This window comes from Ovis aries, chromosome 26 (genome assembly GCF_016772045.2).
Source record: "Ovis aries strain OAR_USU_Benz2616 breed Rambouillet chromosome 26, ARS-UI_Ramb_v3.0, whole genome shotgun sequence".
In the NCBI taxonomy this organism is placed as follows: Eukaryota; Metazoa; Chordata; class Mammalia; order Artiodactyla; family Bovidae; genus Ovis; species Ovis aries.
The window spans coordinates 24511481-24536374 of NC_056079.1; the positions used below are offsets into that span (position 1 = coordinate 24511481).

Here is a 24894-nt window from a genome sequence, read left to right on the forward strand (position 1 = left end):
AAAAGAAGGGACAGGGCTTCCCTGGTTGTCTAGTGGTTAACAATCTGCTGGCCACTTTGCCAATACGGGGACACAGGTTCAATCCCTGGTCCAGGAAGATTCCACACACCATGGAGCAACTAAGCCCACAGGCCGTAACTACCGAGCCTGTGGTCTGCAGCAAGAGACTCCACCAAGACGAGAAGACTGCACACCAGAATGAAGGCCCAGCACAGGCAAAAATCAATCAATCAATAAATCTCAAAAAAAGGGGGGGGGGGTAAAGTTCAGCTTTTAATTGGGTTCAGTTCAGTTCAGTTCAGTTCAGTCCAGTCACTCAGTCGTGTCCGACTCTTTGCAACCCCATGAATTGCAGCACGCCAGGCCTCCCTGTCCATCACCAACTCCCGGAGTTCACTCAGATTCTCGTCCATCGAGTCAGTGATGCCATCCAGCCATCTCATCCTCGGTCGTCCCCTTCTCCTCCTGCCCCCAATCCCTCCCAGCATCAGAGTCTTTTCCAACGAGTCAACTCTTTGCATGAGCTGGCCAAAGTACTGGAGTTTCAGCTTTGGCATCATTCCTTCCAAAGAAATCCCAGGGCTGATCTCCTTCAGAATGGACTGGTTGGATCTCCTTGCAGTCCAAGGGACTCTCAAGAGTCTTCTCCAACACCACAGTTTAATTGGGTTAAGATCTCAAAGTCTGGGTCGGTCTATTTGGTTTAAGTATGCATTTATCACCCAATGTATTTAAGGGTCTTTGTTTTGGACTTGCCACCAGGTACAGTGAAAAGCAGCGTTCCCTTGAGGGAATATGCCCCAACTGGTATTTAAAATGTGGTGCAGCCACATTAAGAGGTAAAGGGATGTGCACTGTGAGTGATAGCAATATGCCATCTTAGGTTCCTCAACTGTAATAAATGTCCCATGGAACTGCAGAGCGTTGACAGCAGGGAAGCTTCAGGTGTAGGGACAGAGAGCATGGATGAGAACTCTGTATTTTCTGCTCAGTTTTGTTGTGAAGTGAAATCTGCTCTGAAAAATAGTCTATTTAAAAAATAAAAAATAAAATCAGAAAGTGTGAAAGTAAAGTCATTCAGTCATGTCCGACTCTTTGCAACCAACCCCATGGACTGTAGTTTACCAGGCTCCTCCATCCGTGGGATTTTCCAGGCAAGAATACTGGAGTGGGTTGCCATTTCCTTCTCCAGGAGATCTTCCCAACCCAGGGATTGAACCCAGATCTCCCTCATTGTAGGCAGACGCTTTACCGTCTGAGCCACCAGGGAAGTCTGCTAAAATAAAATCAAATAGAAATTAATTTTAATAATATATTTAATGCAACCAAAATATTATCATTTTGACAGGGAATTAGTATAAGCATACAAACAAGATTGCTGACATTCTATTTTCATATTAAGTCTTAGCATTCAGCACATCTCAACTCAGAGTAGCCACTTTGAAGTTCTCGGTAGTCTCAGGGGGCTGGTGGCCACCGTGTCAGATGGTGAATGTAGAGGGTTATATCATAAGGTCCCTGGGAGCTTACAAACGGGCACCCTTATCCCGTATTCAGTGCAGTGCAGGGGTAGGATAGAGACACTTACCCGTTTGGACCCCACTGGAAAGAGATGGGAACTTCTCTAGAGTTTGGAACCAGCTACTAGTACTGGGTGGGTTCCACTAAGCTCTTGCCTCTTCTCAAGTTCTAGTTAAGTAACAACTTGACCACCTAACCACAAGAGTCAGAGCTAGTCCCCCATGGCACCATAAATCAGATTCCACAAGACCAGTCCACACACCTCTTCTTAGTGTATCTCCAAGGTCTCCATTCTGCCCAGATTTAGGGAGACAACGCAAGGTAGGCAAGAATGAAACTGGCCCTCTGATGACCCCTGTTGCTTTACTTAGCTTCAGGATTGGTGCGCACTCTTAACCAGGACCAGGACTAGTGGAAGGACTGGTTCACACACACCATTCTTGCCACTTCTGGAGGGAGGTTTGGCCGGAACCGCCACAGTTTAGGGGTGCAGCTTTTTAAAGCACCCCTGCCTTCACACACAGCCAGTCGCCTCTCCCCTTCCCCTTCCCCTTCCCCGAGGCAGCTTTGCACCAGAGGACTTCCCCCTCTCTCCCTTATCAAATAATACACACAATCATCTCTCTGAGCTGGGTACCCCACATGGTCAAACGAGTGGGTGAACCCGTTCCTCTTAGCACCGCAGCCACTGCTGGCTGGGATGCCTGGTCTGTGTACTCCAGCCTGGCCTCTCTTTATCCTCCAGACCTCTGATACCCGGGCTCTAATCCCTGGCTTACCCCTTCAGCTTCTCAAATCCACATCTAGAGCACTTTAGAGACTCTTGTCTGGTTCTCTGACCTTAACTTCTTGCTCAGCTCCGCTTTTCTGATGCTGCCCTCACCTCAGCCTGGGCAGAAGTTCCTCTCTGCCACCAGGGCCCCAGGCGTGCTCAGGCATCCCTGATTCCCTGCCCCCTGCCCTGGCGTTAGAGAGCCATTTGGGTGCAGTGAAGTCCAAGGCTTGACCTGCCGCCGAGGTCCTGGGCAGCCCCTGGTAGAAGGGCCAAGGGTGAGTCTCACAGCCTGGGCCTCATCCGGCCTCTCTGCTCCCACCATCCTGCTCTATCTCCATGTCTGAGCTACTGTGCTCATTTCAGAGTGCTCAATTTCTACACGGGGCAAATTCCCAAAATTCAGTGCCTAATATGTGTTGATATTTTCTCTCTCGCTCCCTTTCTCTCCCTCAGTATTAATATAGCACAAACACGTGCAACACAAGAATTTTTCTTTTTGTGGGACCTGAATACCACATCAGAATAATGCGTGATGACTTCCTTCGCAACTCTGGGTCTCTGCGGAGGCGAGGAGTTGAGAGACACTAAAGCGTGCGCAGGCACGAACCTGGCTGTTCAGATAAACCTGTGCTTTGGGCGGGGCATGGTCTCTGATTTCCTGAGCATGCGCTTTAGAAGAAGCTAAGGAGTTCCACTATTGCCTCCATTCCCTAAAAATCCACTGCCTTTGGTCTCCGTTTTTGCTCAGCTCCAACTAAAGAAACATTTAAAAATAGAAACTTGAGACATTTCTATTGTTCTGAAATCAGATCACAGAGGCTGAAATGTCCCAGCTGTCCACTAGGGGGAGACTCTAACGCAGCCCAAGAGCCCCGAGGAACTATCATGGAAGAGACTGAACTGAAAAGAAATGGGATTTTTGTGGGAAACACAATTCTTTTCTATATATTGGCTTTGATGTGATTTTGTGGTTAGATTTAAGTTGGGTGCTGAGTGGGTGTTACAGCCTAATTTTTTTGTAATCTAAAAAGTTTAAATACTTCCTCTGCACCAGAGGGCTTCCCCCTCTCTCTCTTATCAAATAATACAATCATCTCTCTGAGCTGGGTACCGCACACGGTCAAACGAGTGGGTGAACCCATCCCTCTTACCGCTGTCCAGCTCGGTGTCAACCTCACCAGAGCCCAGTGTCCACCCAGGCTCTCTGGAAACTGACCTCCTCAGTCAGTCTGACCAGTAGTGTGCAGCAAAGACTACTCAATGCCATCTACTTGGTACAGTTATCACCTTTCCTGAATGAAAAATGGTTAAGGAAAAATGGGGTCCTCCTTGCTTTTTGAATTGCCCCCCCCCTGCACTGGTTGAAAACCAGTGAGTAAAATGTACCTGCATCTAGGGCGTTGATGTGGGGATGCTCCGCTCCCATGGTGGGAGGTCCATCACTCTGGAGCCAGAGGCTGTGTTTGAGTCCCTGCAAGGTCTCTTACTATTGGTCCAAGGTTCTCAGTCTCACATCCCGTCTCAGGCTTCAATTTCCATCAATTAAATAGGGATATAATGCCCATGTCGTAAGATATTTAGGGGAATGGAGAAAGATAGGAAGGGGAAAAGACACAATAGCAACCAGCACATAGTAGGTCCTCAGCTCATTACTTCTCTCCTTTGGTCATGAAGCCTCTTTGCTGATTCATCAGTTTTAAAGATAATCTCTCTCTATTGTTTTTTCTCATGTTGCTGAGTGGCCTGTTCTCTTGGCCCCTGTGGAGAGATGGAGAGTGAGCAACTCAAAAAGAGAAAACCATTTGATAGAAACTGAAACCAGGATGTCGTTGTATCAAAATGGATTGGAACCACTTCCCAAACCAGGTGGTCAACAGCATGCTGCCTCTGCCAGAGTCCCAGCTGCATTTCTTGCTCGCCTGGATGGTCTCCATAGCCCAGTGCCACCCCCACCAGGAGGAACTTCGTCTTCTCTTGACTGAGGCTTTTCGACCTCATCCCAAGATGACAGATGTCGCAGTGCTTTGGTGGATGGTATTCAACTGAGGCTCTGCTTCCACAGAACTAAATTTTAATTCTACACATCTCTTTGGGAGCTCCCAAGATTTAACAAATGATTCTGTGAGCATCTATATCCTACATTTCTCCACCCTTGGGGCTGGCTTACTGGTACCTGGCTGCAAAATCCCAACTACAGAGAGATTTCAGCTCAAGATTTATTTCCCTCTGCCTTCCTGGCTTCCCAGTTGGTAAAGGACATGCATTCCAATGGAAACACCATGCCAAGCGCAGTTGGGCTGAGTATCACTTTATTGCCTTGGTTCAGCTACATTTTGAAAGGCAGCTATGCTCACAACTATACCACCCACCAATGTTTCATTTTGGAAAAGTTAGGCTTTTGTGGGCTGGCCTGGGAACTTTGCCATTATGTATCAGTTTGTAGCTCTGGGAGGTGAGGCCCAAATTCTAAATGACTGGTGTACCAACTTACTTTCAGAATTTACTTTCTCATACATTGGGAAAGTTCTTTTGGGAATGGCTGGAACCAGAACTGTGATTCAGATAAAGAAGGATATTTCTAAATGACAAGAGAACCCACAGGAAATCTGTTTGCAAGAGGGGCTGAAATGCCTCAGGAAGACCAGCAAGGCACCCTTTGATTCTTACAGCAAGAGTCAAGGTCAGAGATCCAGGTGAGTGTCAGCCGTGGACACCGTCCTTCGGGTCAGCCCGTAGACCAATGCCCACGTCTCAGAGCAGAAGAGAGTCAAAAACCAGAGAGCATGTAATTATTTTTTTTAAAAAATAGATAAAAATGATTTAGAATATCTAAAAAACGGTTTTACCATGAGACCCTATATTCCTGGGGCACTGGGCAGAAGTAGTGTTCTACAGCACACGTGGAGGGAAATACAAGTCAAAGAAACTGGATCCTGAACCAACCATCTTTTTCCCCCATCATCATGACATCCCATTCTCAGATCTGACCTGCCGGGCTTCGCCTCCCTCCGCGGCCATGCTTGCCCTGAAGTCCTTTCTCACCGAGTTGGTTGTATTGGAGAGCATTTTCTAGAAAAGCTGTGTCCGGTTTGTTTCTGATTCTTCCTCTTCTCAGCCTGTCCTGTGAAGCTTCTGCTCCACGGTGTGTCAGGCAGTGACAAGTGCCTGCCTCATCCACAGCACCTGATGGGATACCACACCGGTGGCAGGTCAGGGGTGTGACAGCTAGAGCCTGGAGGAGACATTCTTTGCTGTGATAAGCGAATGCTCTCAGAAGTATCCTTGCACGAGAAGAATGGATCTGGAAGAAAGAAGCCATTGTTTCTGATGCAGCTGATCTGCAGTGTGTGCGTGCTTCGGTTGATACTGTATCTCTACTGACGCACAGCCTAGATCAGCGGTTCCTTGATTTCAGTGGCCGCAAGACTCACCCAAGGAAGCTGAGTTACTTCAGAGAGTAGGGGAAGGGCTTCCCCAAGTGATTCTGAGGCAGGAGTTTATGGGAGCTCACTTTCTATTACCATGTCACTTTAAGAAATCATGTTAGGGCTTCCCTGGTGGCTCTGTGCAAAAGACATGGGTTCGATCCCCGGTCCTGGAAAATCCCACATGCCGTGGAGCAACTAAGCCTGTGCGCCCCAACTACCGAAGCCCAGGAACCCTAGAGCTCCGCACAAGAGAAGGCACCACAGTGAGAAGCCCTTGAACCACAACGAGAGAGTAGCCTCCGTTGGCCACAACTAGAAAAAAGCTCTTGTGGCAATGAAGACCCCGCACAGCCATAAATTTTTAAAAGTTGTTTAAAAAAGCATGCTATTAAGAGCCTTGTTACTTGCAATTTATATTACATGAAAATATAGCAGAGTTTCATGTCAATCTCAAGCTCTCTAACAATCCTTCCCCCACTACCCTTCCTTCCTGGTAACTGTAATTTCAAAGAAACATCTCTAATCATAAATGCTTTACAGATAAAATGACACCTTTAGGTATTATAGCTTCTGTGACTGTGCAACAACGCAGGGCGCTGGATGCCTACAGTACAGCCAGTTTATTAAGTCAGGTCAGGCTGACACAACAGAGGTCCACAAACGGAGGCTTCAACAATAGACAGTTATTTTCTCAAGGTTCTGGTGGCTAGGAATTCAGTGTTAAAGTGTTCATTGGGTTGCTTCCTTCAGAGGGCAGTAAGATATTTTTTTCAGTCTGCCAAGTAAATTTAATAATTGCATTTATTGATGTTTGATTGTGCTGGGCCTTCGTTCCTGTGTGCTGGCTTTTTCCTGGCTTCGGCAGATGCAGGTTCGATCCCTGGGTAGGGAAGATCCCCTGGAGAAGAGAATGGCAACCCGCTCCAGTATTCTTGCCCGGCAAATTCCATGGACAGAAGAACCTGGTGGGCTACAGTCCATGGGGTTGCAAAGAGTCAGACACGACTGAATGACTAACACGTGGCTTTATTCAATAGCTCCTGAATTGGGCAGCATCCAATTGAGCAGATAGGAGCTCCGAGGAGCTGTATAAAATGATACAAGCAAAGGAGAGCAGGAACAAGGAAGCTGTATTAGGCAAAAAAGCAGGTTATTGCAAAGTTACTTTCCTTTAAGGGACAGCAAGGGTCCATCAGGCAGATGACTTAACTAGTGCTGTTGAAGTGATGCCTGATTGACTGGTTTACGATGACATTTCCTGGAGAGCTAAAATCATAACTAAGTTAACTCTTGGTTTGATGATTGATGTGGGGCTTAGCAAAAGTGACTCCATATTGGACCTGCTGTCTTGTTTTTAACAGAGGACAGAGCTGTCCTATGTTTCTTCCCTAGCTTCCGATGGTTTGTTGGCAGTCTTTGGTTCTCCCTGTGACTGGTTGGCTTTTCCCTGTGTCTTCAGATCATTATTCTCTCTATGGGTCTGTCTCTGTCAGAGACAGTCTGTCCAACTTCCCTCCTTTTATAAGCACACTAGTCGTGTTGGATTAGGGGCCCGTTCTATTCCAGTATGACCTCATCTTAACTCTTGCGATGACCCCGCTTCCAAATAAAGCCACAATTCAGATATGAGGGTTAGGGCTTCTGTGTATGAATTTGGGAGGGACACAGTTCAGTCCACACCAACCGTGATTACGTAAAAACACTGTGGTTTGGGTCAAGGGCTGGAGATTGCTGAGCCTGCGGTTCGGCATGCCTATCACAGAATCACATCTTCCCTCAATTGCCCCATACGTAGCCTCCCTCCTGTACCCTCGAGTGGTACCCCACGGACAGAAACCCACCAGAAATATTCTGAGGCAAGCATCCATTCTATAATTTGCATTCCTGTCCCTGTCACTAGCCATGCCTTCCCACGGCTGTTTGCTCCTTTCCGTATGTCATACCCTTTGCTCTTCTAAAGCTACAGATAAAAAGATTTCAGACCAGGCAACATCTCAGGATGTCTGTACCATCTGTGAAGTCACATCCCAAATGAACAGTGAAAGGAAACACTTTAAAGGTCTTATTTCAATAAGCTTTTCATTCTGAACAGACTGAAAGTGGGATTAAAAAAAAAAAAATCTTGCCCTTTAAGCTTTCATTTTCACTATGAATAAAGAATGTGTCCTTACCTCAGGGCAGGATGCTTTCCTTCAGAGTACAGCTGCTAGAAATACAACACTGAGACAGTCGTAAATCCTTAGTGCAGGTGATAAACAGAAGGCATTCACGACCTGTGAGGATGAAAATCTTCCACAGCCATCAAGCGTTGCTTTTGGTATTCCTGTGGCCGCATCGTGGTTTGAATGATGAGGAAGGCCTTGGAAACAGCCAGCGGGCTTCGGCGGGAAGGTGGGTGACTCAGCTGCCGTAGGTAATTTCCAGCTAGAAATTACAAGTAGAAAATGTGAGTTGAACTGAAGTTTCTCAACTGAAAAACATCTTCCTGGAATATTAAAATAAAGTGATCTAAACCCAGTACGGAGATGGCAGAACTGTAAATCTCTGGATTGGTGTGGTTCAGTCGCTAAGTGGTGTCGGACTCTTGTAACCCTGTGGACTATGGGACCCCACAGACAGGCACCAGGCTCCTCTGTCCATGGGATTCTCCAGGCAGGAATGCTGGAGTGGGTTGCCATTTCCTTCTCCAGGGCATCTTCCCCAACCCAGGGATCAAACCCAAGTCTCCGGCACTGCAGGTGGATTCTTTATCACTGAGCCACTAGGGAAGCCCCTGGATTCGTGGAATACACTTTAAAAATGTGTTTATGTCTGCAATTTTGAGGGGCTCTTTGAGGAGACAGGATGAATAATGGTTACAGGGTGTGACCTTTCTCTAAGATAGAAGCCATGCCTGTGTGTGACCATTTGACAGGCATCCCATGGGTAATGAACGCAGGATCTTTCCAGACTCTTTCAACCTTGTGGTTCTGTTAGTCTCTGAACTCTGGGTGATGAAAACATTCATAGGCAAAGTGAAGTGAGTTTGGGCCACAAATCCAAAAGCCTTTATTTATTCCAGCTCTGTACTGAGGTATTCAGTTCTGGAAATGGGGAGGAAAAGAGAGAGTTGACGTTCAAAAAAAAAAAAATGCACTGAATACCCACACTCAATGGTAATTAGTTATCATTTCCATAAGAAAAGTAGGACAGTCTACCCCAGAGGCAAACTCTTAGGCCCATCTTGCGTCGGATAAAAGGGATTCAAGCCATTCCAATACTTAGGCATTTAAGTCTTAGGAGTTAGTGAAGTTTCATTTGCTCTCAAATGCCCCAGAATTAGACTGAGCAAAAATATCTGCCTGGTTCCTACAACAAAAAAAACAGCTTTGGTCACTGCCCCCAGGATAAGCCAAACCTACCGAAGGAACAGAAGGTCACTGAGGCATTCACAATCAAAAGAGGGAACAAGATGGCAACTGTTAATCACCACCACACCAGTGGACTCGGCTTCCCCCATGGCTCAGTGGTAAAGAATCTACCTGCAATGGAGGAGACGCAGGAGAACGTGGGTTCGATCTCTGTGTGGGAAGGATTCTCTGGAGGAGGGCATGGCAAACCACTCCAGTATTCTTGCCCGGAAAATCCCACAACAGAGGAGCCTGGTGGGCTACAGTCTATGGGGTCACAAAGAGTCAGACACAGCTGAGCACAGAGAACAGTGACTGGACTAGTCTATGGATAAGCCAGTCCATTTTCTTCAAAAAATTGTAAAATATGCATACCACAAATTGACCAGTAAGATTTTAACTATTTTAACTGTATAATTCAGTGGCATGGACTACATTCAACAATACTGTGCAACCCATTACGATCCCGCATTTCCAAAACTGTCATCATCCCAAATAGAAACTCTCCACTTCCTCTTTAATGCAAAAGAAGTAAGTGTGCAGACTGTCTTGTCTTTCCTCTCTGACTCCAAGCCCTACTTCAGTCCTCCTATGGAGAAATAGCAATGCTGAGTACAGGCTGCTGACCACCAGAACTGCACAACTGTCCCCTGTAAGATTCCATGACCTGCATGGGACCAGGGACCCAACTGCACCACGCTGATGGCAAGAACGCACTCACACCCTCCATCAGTGTTTTTCCAGGAACTCTGCCTGCTCCACATGGCTCACTCGTTATGTGCTGAGATAAGTGCTCAATTAATTTTAACGATGTCATAAACTTGATAATCAGAAAATGAAATGGACTGGTCTCCTTTTGCTCTTATGGGTTAATGACAGTGGACACACGGTAAACAAATAGTGTTAAGGCTGAAAAATGACTTTTGGTCATCTGTCAGACTGGGCTCCTGAAGCTCCAATAGCTTTGTTTATTTAGGAGGTGGCAATAAATCTCTGGAATGGAATGACCAGAGCAAGAGGGCCAGGGCATGGAGCTCCCTAGTTCTGTTAGAGGAAGCACGCTGACTGGACCCGCCCACCCTGGCCAGGCACCAGAGGAACCATTTGCATGAGTTGTATTAGGACAGGAGGTCCTGGTAAGGAACACGAAACTAATAAGCCTCCACCAACCGGAAGAGTTTGGGAAAGGTCAAAAGGAGACATCACACGTCCATCCACCTTCCAGAATCCTTCTGTCTGCCATACATATTGGCTGAACAAGGCTTGCACCACCAGGAAGGACTCTGAGTCAGAATGATTGGCTGAAGGCAACCTGGAAACTAACCCCATCACCATAAAACCCAAGACTGCGAGCCACATGGCAGAGCTGTTCTCCTGGGTTCCCTGACCCTCCTGCTCCCCACCTGGGTGCACTTTCCCAATAAAATCTCTTGCTCTGTCAGCACGTGTGTCTCCTCGGACAAATCATTTCGAAATGTCAGACAAGACTCCAGTTTTGGGCCCTGGAAGGGGTTCTCCTTTCTGCAACAGTTCTTGCCTCTCTTTAGCACTTGAGCTGTCCCACCCCCATCACTGGGAATGGCTAACACCGCTTCTGCCCCTGGGGTGAGGAAAGGTCACAGGCAACAAGGCTTCTAAGACTCATTCAGGTCTCCTCCTAGAACACAGGGTCAGTTCTAACGAGACACCAGTTCTATCTGCGCCTCTGCTTCCTTGGATCATCTCCCCTTCAGGTACTCATGGCCGCCGGATTACGCTTGCATGTTTTGTCTTGGGTGGCTTCTCAGCTGCAATAATAACCTGTTTCTTTCATCTCTAGGAGATAAACTGAGTGGCTGGAGCTTGTGAGTTACAGCCCTCATTACTAATGGCGAAATTCTAAAAGAACCAGTGAGACAAACCCCCCAAACTTGCCTATTGGCCAATTTCTAAGTGCTCCCTTCCCCAAAGAAACAGTTTCTGAAGACCAAAACTTGGGGCTGCCAATGGTAAGAACCAGCAGAGTCAGTAAGCTGGGAGCTTCAGATTATGGAACCAGAAACTGGACACAATACTCTGAATAATATAATTTCAAAAGTGGAAATAACTCTAAGGGTTTTTTCAGACTGGTAAGCCCCCACCAATTCATGCTGGTTAAAATATAGATCCCTGGGCCCTTTCCTAACCTGTTCATTCAGAAACTTCTTGGAGGTGGTATCTAGAAATCTGTATTTTTTCACAGCATCCCAGGTTATTCTGATGCTGTATCTGTTCTAGGAAACAGCAGTAGCATTCATCATGCTTCCTGCAGAAGATGCATCTGAAAAAGCCATGAGACAATCTCCTCTTTGTTCTGGACTTGCACGCCTGTAAACAGCCCGAGATGGCATTGAATCACAGGGGAGAATCATTACTGAGCTTGGAGTCAGCGAATATTCTCTTTGCTCCTGAATCATCACTATCCTGTTTATTCTTGAATCTGGAAAGGCAGAAGGGAAGAGATTTGAAAAACTGGAAGCATATTTCAAGCCGAATTAATTTCCTTTCCTACGTCCATCTTTCATTGTTAAAGTCCATGGTTTCCATCTCATCACATGTGCTAAGTTGCTCAGTCATGTTTGACTCTCTGCAACCCCATGGGTGTAGCCTGCCAGGCTTCTCTGTCCATGGGATTCTCCAGGCGAGAATACTGGAGTGAGTTGCCATGCCCTCCTCCAGGGGATCTTCCCATGCCAGGGATCTAACCCAGGTCTCCTGCTTGCATGTGGATTCTTGACCGTCTGAGCCATCACGGAAGCCCATCACATCATGGGTATCAAATTACGACACAAACAGCAAGAAAACCCATTCTATTGTGGCTCACATTTCAATTCAATAGGTATTTAATTGTCAGATAATTCAACAAATGATTAAAGTACTAGGCTCTTTATATATAAAATCTGTAACTCAAATATTCGGTTGGCCAAAAAGTTCATTTGGATTTTTCCCATCAGATCTTATGGAAGAATCTGAATGAAACTTTTGGCCAATTCCATACAAGATGGAGTTGATATTTGCCACAAGAGAGATGCAAAATGTTAAGCAAGTTCAAAGAAGGTGAAGATCACATCTTGTTGAGGATGGGCCAAGGACACAGAAGGGTCATTTGGGGAGAGGTCCCATTTGAACTGGAGCTTAAAGTACTGTACGTATAGATGGGTGAAGGAAGGCACAGCAGGCATAGAAAAGGGTGTCAAGTAATGAAGGTAGCAAACGTGTGTTGAGGGTGTGAGTGGTCATAGAATAGTCAAAGGTAAAAGAAGTGGGTTAGGTTAGTGCATGGGGGTCCTTTGGACTAAAGAATTTGGATAACATTTTCCAGAAGTGGGGAGTCAAGGAGTGGCCATGGGGGGCAGACTGAAACCAAGGGAGACTTCAGTCAAGAGTTTCTCCAAGAAACTCAAGAGATAACAGTTTCTATCAAGAGGTGTGTGCTCAGTCATGTCTGACTCTGCGACCCCATGGATAGTGGCCCGTCAGGGTCTTCTATCCATGGAATTCTCTAGGTAAGAATACTGTAGTGGGGTGCCACTTCCTACTCCAGGGAATAATCAAGAGATAGGAGGTACTAAAATATTTACACATCCAAAAAATTGAAATCAACCTGTCTTAGTTTCCTAAGGTTGCTCCAATAAATCACCACAAATGGCATATATTCTCTTGGAGTTCTAGGGGGTAGATGTCCAAAATCTGTTTCTCTGAGCCCAGATTAAGGTGGCTCTACAGGAGAATTTGTTCTCTTGTCTTTTCCAGCTTCTAGAGCTGCATTCCTTGTGCTTCTTGGCTTCTGGCTTCTTCTGAAACAAGCATGTGCCGTTTTTGTAATTAAAATAAAGATGGGAGAAGTTAATGCGGGCCAGAAATAATGCAGTGAAGATGAATAGGGAGGGCGTGATATGAGATGAATCACAGAGATGAGCTCTCTGAGACTGGTTAACCCATCAGATCTCAGAAACAATGGAGGGAAAAACCGCTCCCTGGCAGCAAGCCTAGGTGACGGAAAGCCTGGGCTGCCTGCAGACATCTGTGTGGGAGGAGTCTGGAGACGAGGAGGCGTCTTTCAGATGTGTTTGTCCTTTCAGGCGAGCCCACTAGTACTTGGCCTTTCTGCTGTGTGACATGAAACTTCCAGAATTTCCATCGAATCGGTCAGTAGGAAGGAAAACTTCTTTTAAAGAATCAAGACCCTTCAGCAGTTCTGCTCTTCCACTTCAAAGGCTCCTGACCTTTGAGCGCTTACCTTGGAGCCTGGCTCTAATGAGATGAGGCAGCACATTTGTTCTGACCGCTCATCAGGCCTGGCAGCACCGAGATCCCCTGGGAAGTTCTGCTGGGTTCTGCTGGGAGGCGTAGTGGGGAAGGAATGCTTGGTTGGCAGTGGCCTTACTGGGACGGGACAAAGGATCTTCTTCTCTGCAGAGGAAGAGCTTCCACTGTCCCTTTCCAGCCCCCAGACCGGACTGGAATCTCTGCTCGCCTCCGATGGCCTCTCTTGCAACAACAGTGATTGAGAAAGTGAGAGATCTTCCTGGTTAGTGAACTTATAGGAGAAGGCAATGGCACCCCACTCCAGCACCCTTGCCTGGAAAATCCCATGGACGGAGGAGCCTGGTAGGTTGCAGTCCATGGGGTCACACAGAGTCGGATACGACTGAAGCGACTTAGCAGCAGCAGCAGCAGTGAACTTATGGATGTGCTGGGAGGTGTGCACAGGGACAGACGCACCTGTGCTGGGGCCCCTTTCAGACCTTCCCCTCCGTGTCTCTTCATCTTGTTGTACATTCGTGTCCTTTATAAGAAAATGGTAATTGGCAGGACAGCGCTTCCCTGGATTTTGTGAGTTGTTCTAGCAAATGAACAAAGCTAAAGTGGTATGGGAAGCTCTGAATTTGTAGGCAAGTCACAGGCAAGAGAGGGTAGCCTGAGGACCCCAGCTGTGACTGGCAGCTAAAGCAAGAGCCGTCTTTTGGGGAACCTCACCTTTCAACTTGTGAGATCTGTTGCTCATTCTAGGCAGTTAGTGTCAAAATTGAGTTGAACTGGAGGACACAGTTGGTGTTGAAGAATCAATGTCAGAACTCAGTGCTGTATCCAGCTCTCGGGGTGCTCCATTTGAAAATCAATGGCAGAAGAAATAGCCTCTGATGGATCAGACAAGAAGGAATGTGGAAGTGTGGACCAAGCCCAGAGGATCTGGCCATGCAGTTTCTAGTACCGTTTCTGCTACTGCTCTAGATGAATACCTCAGTCTTTCTAGGGCCCTCACCTACAAAGTGAGATAACTTAGATCCACATCACAATCAACTGGGTCACTTGAAAAATGCACACTCTCCCAGCCCTGCCCTTCAGAATTAGCATCTGAGAAGTGGGAGTAAGCCCAGGGTTCAGAGTTTGTTCAAAGCTCCCCCCAACCCCCCACCCAGGTGATTCTGTTGCAATGAATGGGTAGTTGACCCAGTCAGGGTTTCCCGAGTTCCCTGATGATGAGTACAGCCTGGGCCTCACTGTAAATCCACAAAATCAGACTTTTTACTGGTGGGATCTGGCAATTAGTATTTTAAAGAGTTTTCTACGTGGACTGTAGCATCACAGGCGTTTGTGAAGTAAGACCTAGAGAAGTCCCTCTAAAAGTGTGACGCTGGGACCAGCAACACTTACATCATCCTGGAATTTGTTAGAAATGCAAAGTGCCAGACTTCTTCCCAGACCTCCTGCGTCAGAAACTCCAGGGGTGGAGTCAGGGATCTGAGACAGAACAAGCCCTCCAGGGGCTTCCAACACATGCCCAGTTGGGAAAAAAAAACCCACTGACCCAGAGAGCTGCTAAGGGTTCAGTTGTTGTTCAGCCAGTCAGTCGTGTCCAGCTCTGCGACCCCACAGACTGCAGCATGCCAGGCTTCCCTGTCCTATGCTGTCTCCTGGAGTTTGGGCAAACTCATTTCCATTGAATTCATGATGCCATACAACCATCTAATCCTCTGTCACCCTCTTTTCCTCCTGCCCTCAATCTTTCCCAGCATCCGGGTCTTGAGGGTCCAGACAACACTGATAATTTCGGTCTAAATCTTGCATGGGCAATGTTATTCCATCTCTGCTGTGGACCCAATAAAAAATAAACCCCTATGGTCAATCCTGAGACCTTACTCTCCACTGAGACTGACTGGGTAACTTGAATCACTGTCCTCAAGCTAAAAGTCAAGATGGAACCCTTTCTACTCTCAATTGCAAAAGAACCAGCTTTCCAGAAAAAAAAAAAAAAAATCCACTCTCTTCATGGGACCTCCTCATTGTAGAAGCTGCTTGGGCACCAGGTAAAAATATTTTCAGATCTGGTCTGAAACTGACAGACTCTTTAAAGCTCATTGGCTCATGTTATTGGAAGAACATGGAACATAGCTCTAGTCTGATCCCATTTTATCGGTTAAGAAAAATGGGAGGGGGGGGCAGAGCTAGTTCATAACTTGTAACAGAAATGGTAACACAGTTTGTAAAAAAGCTGGACTCAGACCTTCAGACTCATTTCACTGACCGGCATTGGTTAGGCTTGGAAGGAACAAGTGTTTGGCCCTCTCCAGCAGTCTCCAACTTTTTTGGCACCAGGGACCAATTTCATGGAAGACAGTTTTTCCACAGACTAGGGGTAGTGGAGGAATGATTTGGGGATGATTCAAACACATTACAATTATTGTGCACTTTATTTCTATTATTATAAATAAAAATCTGATCATCAGGCATTAGATCATGGAGGTTGGGGAACCCCTGTCTCTCTGCAAGCCCAGTGTAGCTACCAGGGTCATCCATTCCCATTCAGGGAATTCAGGGTCTCCAGGAATAGTGCAGACTTGGATTCCTGCTGGCACAGAGAAGGCAAGTAAGGGGAATATGGAGACATGTGTTTCTAGACAGTTACATGCTACATTAATAATAGTTCTTGCTACAGAGGTTCCCCCATGTACCAGGTAGGTCTTGTCCTCAAAACAATTCCATAAAGGGGATACAATTATCCCAGTTTTACCCATGAGGAAATGATATACAGAGAGGCCAAGTACATGAGCAAGTCCAAGTAGTGGACAATGAGTGAAGGCAGGATTAAAACCCTCAACTCTGAATCCTGAGCCCTTCCCAAGAAGCCCTACTGCTTCCTGGTGAATTGCTTTTGAACTAGCAGTGTGATTTCTTTCAGTCTCTGAATCCGTGACTCCTAACCCTCACTACAGGTTAAAATCGTGGGAATCTTTAAAAAGTACTGATAGCTGCTGCCCTCCCTCCCACTTCCATTAAATCAGAACCTCTGGAAGTGGAACCAGAATTATTGGTGTTTTTTTTTTCAAAGCTCCCCCAGATAATGATAATTGCTGATGGGCTGCAATCCACTTCTCTAAATGTTTCATTTGCTTCAAAATAATTTAGATTACCAGGGATACACACCATTCTTGAAACAAGTGGTGGAAATGTAATTAATTAAATTACTCAAACCTATGATTGAATTATACTTAGAAGTTAGATAAAGAAAGGAAATGGGGGAAAGGAGGAGACCTGGGTTCTGAAATAATTTATTTGTATGCAGGCATGCAAACTGTTGCTCATCTCAGGACCCCTACCGGTACCCCCACACCCCAAGATTCCCTGGAACACAGTGTCATCCTAGTGTTTGAAAATGTAAACATGTTTAAAAGTAATTAAAGCAAATTGGAAGTTAATTATTCTCAGCATTATTTTACCGGAGAGAAAGTTCTCTTTAAATTTAACAAGTCTTCTATTTAAAGCATTTTGGGTCATGTTCCTAGGTTAATCGTAGAAGACAGTAATCTCACGGTAACTCCTTGAGTCTTATCCAAAAGAAGTCTTAATTAAGAGCACATTCATCATGGTTAAAAATAAATCTTGAACAAAAGTTTTTCTTTAAGGCAATCTATACCTCCCACTCTTTAATTAAGGTTTCCTGTAGGATCCATGCCCCTAGAAATTCTAATCTTTTTGATTTTTTTAAAGTTTATATCCAACGAGACTGGGAGTAATCAACCTTCTGTTTTTAAGTATGTGAATACTCAGGTAGTGACTAACCCGAGAGCCTCCACCTGCAGCCACCCCTCACCTCCTCCTTCACATGGACAACACATTGAACCTGATGGAAAAACCCAACCACTAACTGCAGTCTCAGAAAACTGCCATCCATCTGCCTTTAAACTCTTCTAAAACTGAACCCAAAACTGGTTTATAGACTACATGCATGTGCTAAGTCACTTCAGTTGTGTCTAACTCTTTGCAACCTTGTGGACCATAGCCCGTCAGGCTCCTCTGTCCATGGGACTCTCTAGGCAAGAGTTCTGGAGTAGGTTGTCATCCCCTCCTCCATGGGATCTTCCTGACCCAGGAATGGAACCTGCATCTCTTATGTCTCCTGCATTGGCAGGCTGGTTCTTTGCCACTAGCGCCACCTGGGAGGCCCCTTAGAGACTACATATTTACTTTTTTTTCTGCCTGAAATTTTTCATACCTATTTACTTACCCATTTATTTAATCTTGAGACTTCAGTACTAGAGTTTTTTATGACTGGAGTAAAATTTTTTTTTCCTATAAAGACCTTCTCTACAAGTTTCTGAAACATTCTTCCACCTCTCCAGGTCAGAGGAAAACGTTCAAAATTCTGCAATTTAGAGAGAAAGATGCTGGAAAAAAAATATTTGCGATAGACTTGGATTTCTTAGCCTGGAGGAAACTGGCTTCAGAGTAACTCATTAGAGTCTAAATGTATACAAAGATGACTCTATGGAAGGGGGTAACCAGCTATTTTACACAGGCACTGAGAAAAGAACAAAGGAAGCCTAGTTAAATTGCCAGAGGAGGGATTTAGAGGGATCGATAAGGAGGGCCTTTGCTTCAGAAACAGATGAAAGAGCAAGGGCTCTTTCTTTTTTTTTTTTAAGCCTTAAAGAAAAAGCAACATACTCCCTTGCACTGAGTGGTGTTAGTTATTCTTGAAGGGAGGAGAATTCATTGAGACCTTTCCACGAAACAGTGACAGAAATCCAACAACTAACTCCTTTTTTAAAAGACGAAATCATTGGTTCATGTAAATAGAAGTCCAAGGGTTGGACTACAGCCCTTGCTGGATTTAGGGGTTTGAACGGTAAGATGGGCGCACTCTTTTCATCTCCCACTCTGCTTGGCTTTATGCCCTGAAAGATTTCCTTCTTGTGACAGCAAGATGGCTGCAGGCAGCTTTGAGCTTATTCTGCCCTTAAAGCTCCTTTTCCAATATCTGCTTCAGTAAAGGATTCTGATTAGCCTTGATTCTGCCCCTGGACCACTCACTGGTTCCAGAATAATTGAGTCTGTCAGGCTGGGTTACATGCCTGTCTTCAGAGCAGAGGCAGTGAGACCCCTCAATTGGCAGAACCCACAGGTCATATGGAGTGCAGGAAAGAGAGTTCCAAAAACAAAGAGGCAGGACAGATGGAGAAATAACATGGTTACTTCGGAGATCATCGGGGAAGCATTCTTGTCTCCTATAATCACCGGAGGACAACTATGAACCGAGATTTTAACAAACTATCCTGATGTCCCAAACCCAAAGCTAATTTTTTTTTTTTTTTTGGCAGGGGCCTAAAATTTAAGCTTGTGGTATCTTTCACTATTTTTGTGTTCTACTTTTGGATTTTTTAAGTGGGATGGGTCGGCTAGAGGCAAAATAATAAGTTCCTGATAAACAAGTTAGAAGAGGAAGCCATGTAACTGTCCTTAATCTTTGGATCACTACTAACTAATCAGAACTTGATCTGGTTTGAGTTCATGGGCCATGACCTTCCACTGTCACCGTGTCGCAGGGGCCAGATAACTGCCCACCAATGGGATGCTGGCCTTCTTTCTCAGAGTCTAGACTGCAAACTTCCCCTGGCTCCAGAGCACAGGGAGTCCAAGGCTTCCCCCTTCGGAAGCTCTACGGAAATTGATTGTGACCTTGCTCCCAGGGCCCAGAGAAGACAATCACAATCGCTGACAGTGCATTTGCCAAAGTTTGGGTTGTTTGGTCTTTATTTAAACCCTGTGCATTACTCAGGGTCCTGGGAGGAAACAGAATTCATTGCAGATGGTTTGAATGAAGAGATTTTATGAAGAGCTATCTACAGATAGATGAGCAGGATTAAGGAAACAAACCAGAGACCAAAGATATCCAGAGACTGGCAATGTTGAAAGCCAGTCATCCCTAAGGCAGACAGACAAGGAGGAAATGGAGGGACCAGAGCCAATGAGAGCTGAAGACGGAGAAAGGCCACACGGTGGGAGTCACGGAAGGGGTGAACAATTTGCTGCCTCTCTGATACCCTGGTCCTGTCCCCTTGGACCAAATCCACCTGCAGCCAATCAGCAAAGGGTCCCAGGGATTGAGTCCTTAGGGGTCACTGTCCCAGGGCAGAGAAGAGAAAGAATCAACTGGAAAAACTGGGTCTGGCTTCCCAACAAGGGATGTGACATCTCAGAAAACTCAAGCTTGGTCAAGTCTATCTTCTAAAATTCTAGAGAAAGTGTAACTCTAATCCCGTGATGCACTGAGTCTCTCAGTGGCCCTAAGGAACTTTTGTTCTCAAAGCTCTGAGAATTGTTTCTTCCAAATTTTATGCCAAGCAGGCATGCATTGACATCCATAATAGGATACTGCAACCATTATACCTGGGCTTCCCTGAGAATTAATGCTCAGGAACCAATTCAAATTAATTATCTGGCTACACGATGGCAGGATTAACCTTTAAAGTGGATGCAACGACCATGATTTACATAATCTATTTAATCATTTTCAATAGAGTTAATATTTAGAATGCAAGTGGGGAGAAGTAAATTACATCTTACGGCTTTTTGCGAATACCAGGCTCAGCTCACAAAAGAATAAAATTAACATTATCAAAGGTATAGAACATATCAGGTGCCCAGAGAAATAAATTAGATTACAGGGATAATTAACAACCCTTCCAGAATCTTCTTGTAATATGAATTCATCCAGAAAGTAAATAAACAGTGACACACAAAAGGAGCAGATTTTATTCATCACTTTCCTCTTGGATCCAAACAGAGATAGTCCGATCTTGATAGGACCTTAGGAGATATTTGACAGGTGTGTGCAATAAATAGTGACCCGTTTGTTGAGGGTCTTGTGGGGGATATATCTAGAAAGGAAGGAGCAGGCTGCAATGAAGCAAATAAAATTTAATTTGAATCTGGCTACCTTTCTTATCTGATCATTTTCTTCATTTAAGTTCCATTCTGGGCAAGAACACATGTGTTTTATCCTGCTTTCTAAAGAAACAATGGCCATGAGACTTCGTGGCAGTCCAAAGGTTAAGACATTGTACCTTCAAAGCAGAGGGCTTGGTTTGATCCCTGATTGGGGAACTAAGATCCCACATGCTCCATGGTGCAGCCAATAATAATAATAAACAATGAAGAAACAAAGACCTAAGAACTAAGCAACTGGGATGGTCTGTCTTCTGTTGCTAAGACACCTAGTGCCTCAGAGCCATTCTCTGAGGAATCCAGAGAGTTCTTGGCAAGAGCGTTTACGGAGAGATGCTTTATTCAAAGCAAATCTCCTACAGAGAAAGACAAATGCTATATGATATCCCTTATATGTGAAATCTTAAAAAATACAACAAACTAGTGGATATAACAAAAAGTTAGAATATAACAAAGAGAGGTAGAATCAATTGTACAGTAGAGGACGCAGGGGCCTGGGAGTCCAAAGAACCAGGTCCCAGCCCTGCCCGTTCCTAACTAGAGGGTTCCAAGCAAACTCACACTACTCCTCCGGGGTCCAGGAGCCTCATCTGAAGTAAAAGAACCATATCGCATACTAGTTAAGCATAGGTATAGACTTAGTCCAGCCTGTGTTTTGAGTTTAAGACCTACTGCCTGCATGACTCTGAACAGGACATTTAAATTTTCAGCCTCAGTTTTCTTATCTGTGAAATGGAGAGATTAGTAAAACCTACCTCACAGGATTGTGATGACTAAATAAATGTATAAAGCACTTAGCACACAGAGCCTGGCACATAGTAAGGGTTTGATAAAAATTGCTTCTTATTTCTTAAAAAAACATTTTTCTGTTCATTTATTTATGGTTGCGCTGGGTTTTGGGATCTTAATTCCTGAACCAGGGATTGAACCCGTGTCCCCTGCATTGGCAGGAGGACTTTTAACCACTAGACCATCAGGGTCTTGGTTCTTATTACACATAACATAGCTCTAAAATCTCTCCACCTATATTGTTCTGTAATTGTAGTTTTATAGCATAAAGAGAAAACTCATAGCTGAGCAATATTACAAATGATGAGTCTCTAAGCTCCATTGATTCATGAAAACGTACTGAACCATCATCTAAAGTAGAAGACAGAAGTTGGCAATAGTTGTCCTCAGTGTAAATTTGCTGGGGGAAAAAAAAAAAAAAGAGGTAAATACTGACAAGTAATGGAAGGACATCATCGTTGAAATGTCATCTTATCCTTTTCTCTGAAATTGTTTGAAGTTCAGTACAGAGTTAATAAGAAACTGAAACTCCATGAAAGGTGGTTTTACGTCTCTTCTTCTATGAAATTGTCCTGGATACGTAGTGATTACCATAGGGTTACAGTCAGTGCTCCAGGGCCCTTGGATAACTGTCCTGCCAAGGTGATGGATCTAATTGTTTCGTGGCTCATCTGTAGCTTCATACAAAAAGCTTTTTCAAAATAGAAAGATAGTCCAATCTCTCCTAGTGAAGCTGGCTGAACATCTCTTCTCAGAAAATGTTCCTATTAACTTTTCTCCAACTCAGCCTCCAGCATTTTAGGAAAAGCCTTCAAAGATAGTCTAATCCATAAACTACGCAGACACAATCTTTATCAAACTTGGACTGTTTACTTCTTGAGCTTTAGTGGGGGGAGGAGTTAAATAGCTTTGGAGCATGAGAAATCACAAGGGAGATCCTGAAGCTCTCTGGTTACTGGAATAGTTATAGAAATAAGAACAAGAATCCAGTCACTGAGTGTTTTCTAAATGCCATGAGCCATGCTAAGCACTTCACACACTAATATTATTTGATTCTCACAACAGCTCTATGAAATAAGTAGTAATATTGTCCCCAGTTTATAGATGAAGACATGGAAGCTTAGAAAATTTCAGTAACTTGTTCAAGGTTATTTTGTTAGTAATATCAGAGATAGAATCTTAGTCACTTTCGACTCTGTTTCAAAGCGCATGATTCGAACAGTTACTTCTTAAGGTCTGTCTGTTGACTGATCACTCACCTTGACAGTCTTCCCCAAACTACCGTGGGGTCTCCTCTCCTTAAGGAATAAGGCATCTTATTGCATGAGGTTTCAGGAGCCTCTTCCCCAGAGAGGGTACTTCTGTTAGCCAATAATTGGCCTGTTTCATGCCCAGCATTGTGCTAAGCTGAAGAACCCTTTGAACTCTCAGACTAATTATTTTCTAAAGAAAATGTACTGGAGCAGAATTAATCAACAGAGGAAGCTGTAAAAAATTAAAAGTCCATCCTTAAGTAAGAGACTCCTTTAAAAGTAAGCTAGAGGGCCAAAAAAAAAAAAAAATCATCTAACCCAAAATTTGTTTGTGTGTCTGCAAAAGGGGAATGGAAGAGAAATGTTGCCCATTTAGCCCACAAAATGCCAACAGAGAAGATGAGCAAGATCAAGGCAAGAGATAACTATAGTTATTTATTCCCCCGAAGAACAGAGTTTGAAGAGACTCATCGGCTTGACATTAGCAATCCTCCCAAACATTTATACATGAATTCTAGAAGACAAGAAAAGGACAAAACAAATGGACACCCAGCATTTGAAACTATTGCATTAACCAGTTCTTTAGTAAGTTGTCGACTGTGGATAGAGGGTCACTCGTCTCCCCTGCACCCAGCTTCCTCGTCTTCCACCTCTAAGTATGAAAATACAGCCTGGGTCAAGGCTATGGTTTTTCCAGTGGTCATGTATGGATGTGGGAGTCGGGCTATAAAGAAAGCTGAGCACTGAAGAATTGATGCTTTTGAACTGTGGTGCTGGAGAAGACTCTTGAGAGTCCTTTGGACTGCAAGGAGATCAAGCCAGTCCATCCTAAAGGAGATCAGTCCTGGGTGTTCATTGGAAGGACTGATGTTGAACCTGAAACTCCAATACTTTGGCCACCTGATGTGGAGAGCTGACTCATTTGAAAAGACTTGATGGACATGAATCTGAGTGAACTCCGGGAGGTGGTGATGGACAGGGAGGCCTGGTGTGCTGCGATTCATGGGGTCGCAAAGAGTCGGACATGACTGAGCGACTGAACTGAACTGAACAGAATTGATGCTGGGAAAGATTGAGGACAGGAGGAAAAGGGGATGACAGAGGATGAGATGGTTTGATGGCATCACCAACTCAATGGACATGGGTTTGGGTTGACTCTGGGAGTTGGTGATGGACAGGGAGGCCTGGCATGCTGCAGTTCATGGGGTCACAAAGAGTCAGACACGACTGAGCGACTGAACTGAACTGATCAACTACATCAAGGAAGCTGCAGTACAAATGGGCTCCTTCCAGTCAATGAGCAGGAACCAAAATGGCAAAAGCCCACTTCTCAATCAATATAGTCAGTCTCTAAAGAGAGAAGGCAGTCTCTTCCTGTAAATGGCTAGGAAGCACGAGGGCTGATTTTTCTTTCTCTTTTCAAGGGTGAGTTCTCCTGTGGTCATTCACAGAACAGAGCATAATATAAAATTGGAGGAAAGATCTTTTTGTTTCTCTATGTCGGTAAGGCAATGGCACCCCACTTCAGTACTCTTGCCTGGGAAATCCCATGGACAGAGGAGCCTCATAGGCTACAGTCCATGGGATTGCTAAAAGTCAGACACGACTGAGCAACTTCACTTTCACTTTTCACTTTCATGCATTGGAGAAGGAAATGGCAACCCACTCCAGTGTTCTTGCCTGGAGAATCCCAGGGACAGGAGAGCCTGGTGGGCTTCTGTCTATGGGGTCGTGCAGAGTCAGACACAACTGATGCGACTTAGCAACAGCAGCAGTATGTCGGTAATAGATGTTTCTTTCGGATCAGGGAGTTGGAGGAAGGAAAATGAGTTTGCCAATTAAGCATGAGGGAGGAATAAATTTCATCTCATGCAGCTTTAAAACAGGCTACCCAACGCTGCAGAGTTATGTCTCTGCTAGTTTCTTTAGGAAGATTCCTGACCTTAAGATAAGCCCTGTCGGAGCCAAGAAAGTGTTCCTGTTCTGTATAGAAAGTGACTTATTCACATGGATCTGGAATACACCAGTGTCCAGGGTAAAAGTTCTGTCCTCCACAGCACTGTGTGAGACAATCGAGTTTGGCTCTCTGATCTTGAACTCTGAAAATGTGCAGACCTGAATTCAAGCCCTCAATTTCTTCTCAGCTTCAAGAGCTTCTGTGATTCAGGGAGAGAGAATAGAGGTGTCAAGAAACTATTGTTTACATGATAAATTACAGATCTTTGGGAACCATTGTCAAGGTTTGAGGAAAGGGAAGAGGTTTCTCACACCAATCCTCTGAAGGCTTTATTATATATTTGAGAGAGAAATTCACCAAGTTTTTCTGACATGTTGTTTCCTCTTTTGTAAAATGGAATTAACCTCTTCTGCAGAACAGTCTACTAGAAGAGGAGTTTCTAGCGCACACAGATAGTGTTCCCAAAAAAGTAGGCTGTCAAATTTTTGAGCAGTGCCCAGCACAGAGAAAATGCAGAAAAATGTCATTATTGAAT

The 24894-nt window shown here is 44.8% G+C and overlaps 1 long non-coding RNA gene across 1 annotated transcript; it reads right to left on the reverse strand.

Moving 5' to 3' along the window:
• Nucleotides 1-1298: 1298 nt before the first annotated feature.
• On the reverse strand, nucleotides 1299-22515 carry LOC132658687 (uncharacterized). The gene is made up of 3 exons (XR_009598611.1): nucleotides 22409-22515; nucleotides 7896-8148; nucleotides 1299-5597 (listed from the first exon to the last, which is right to left on the reverse strand). It is a non-coding gene; the product is annotated as an uncharacterized LOC132658687 (long non-coding RNA).
• Nucleotides 22516-24894: the final 2379 nt, after the last annotated feature.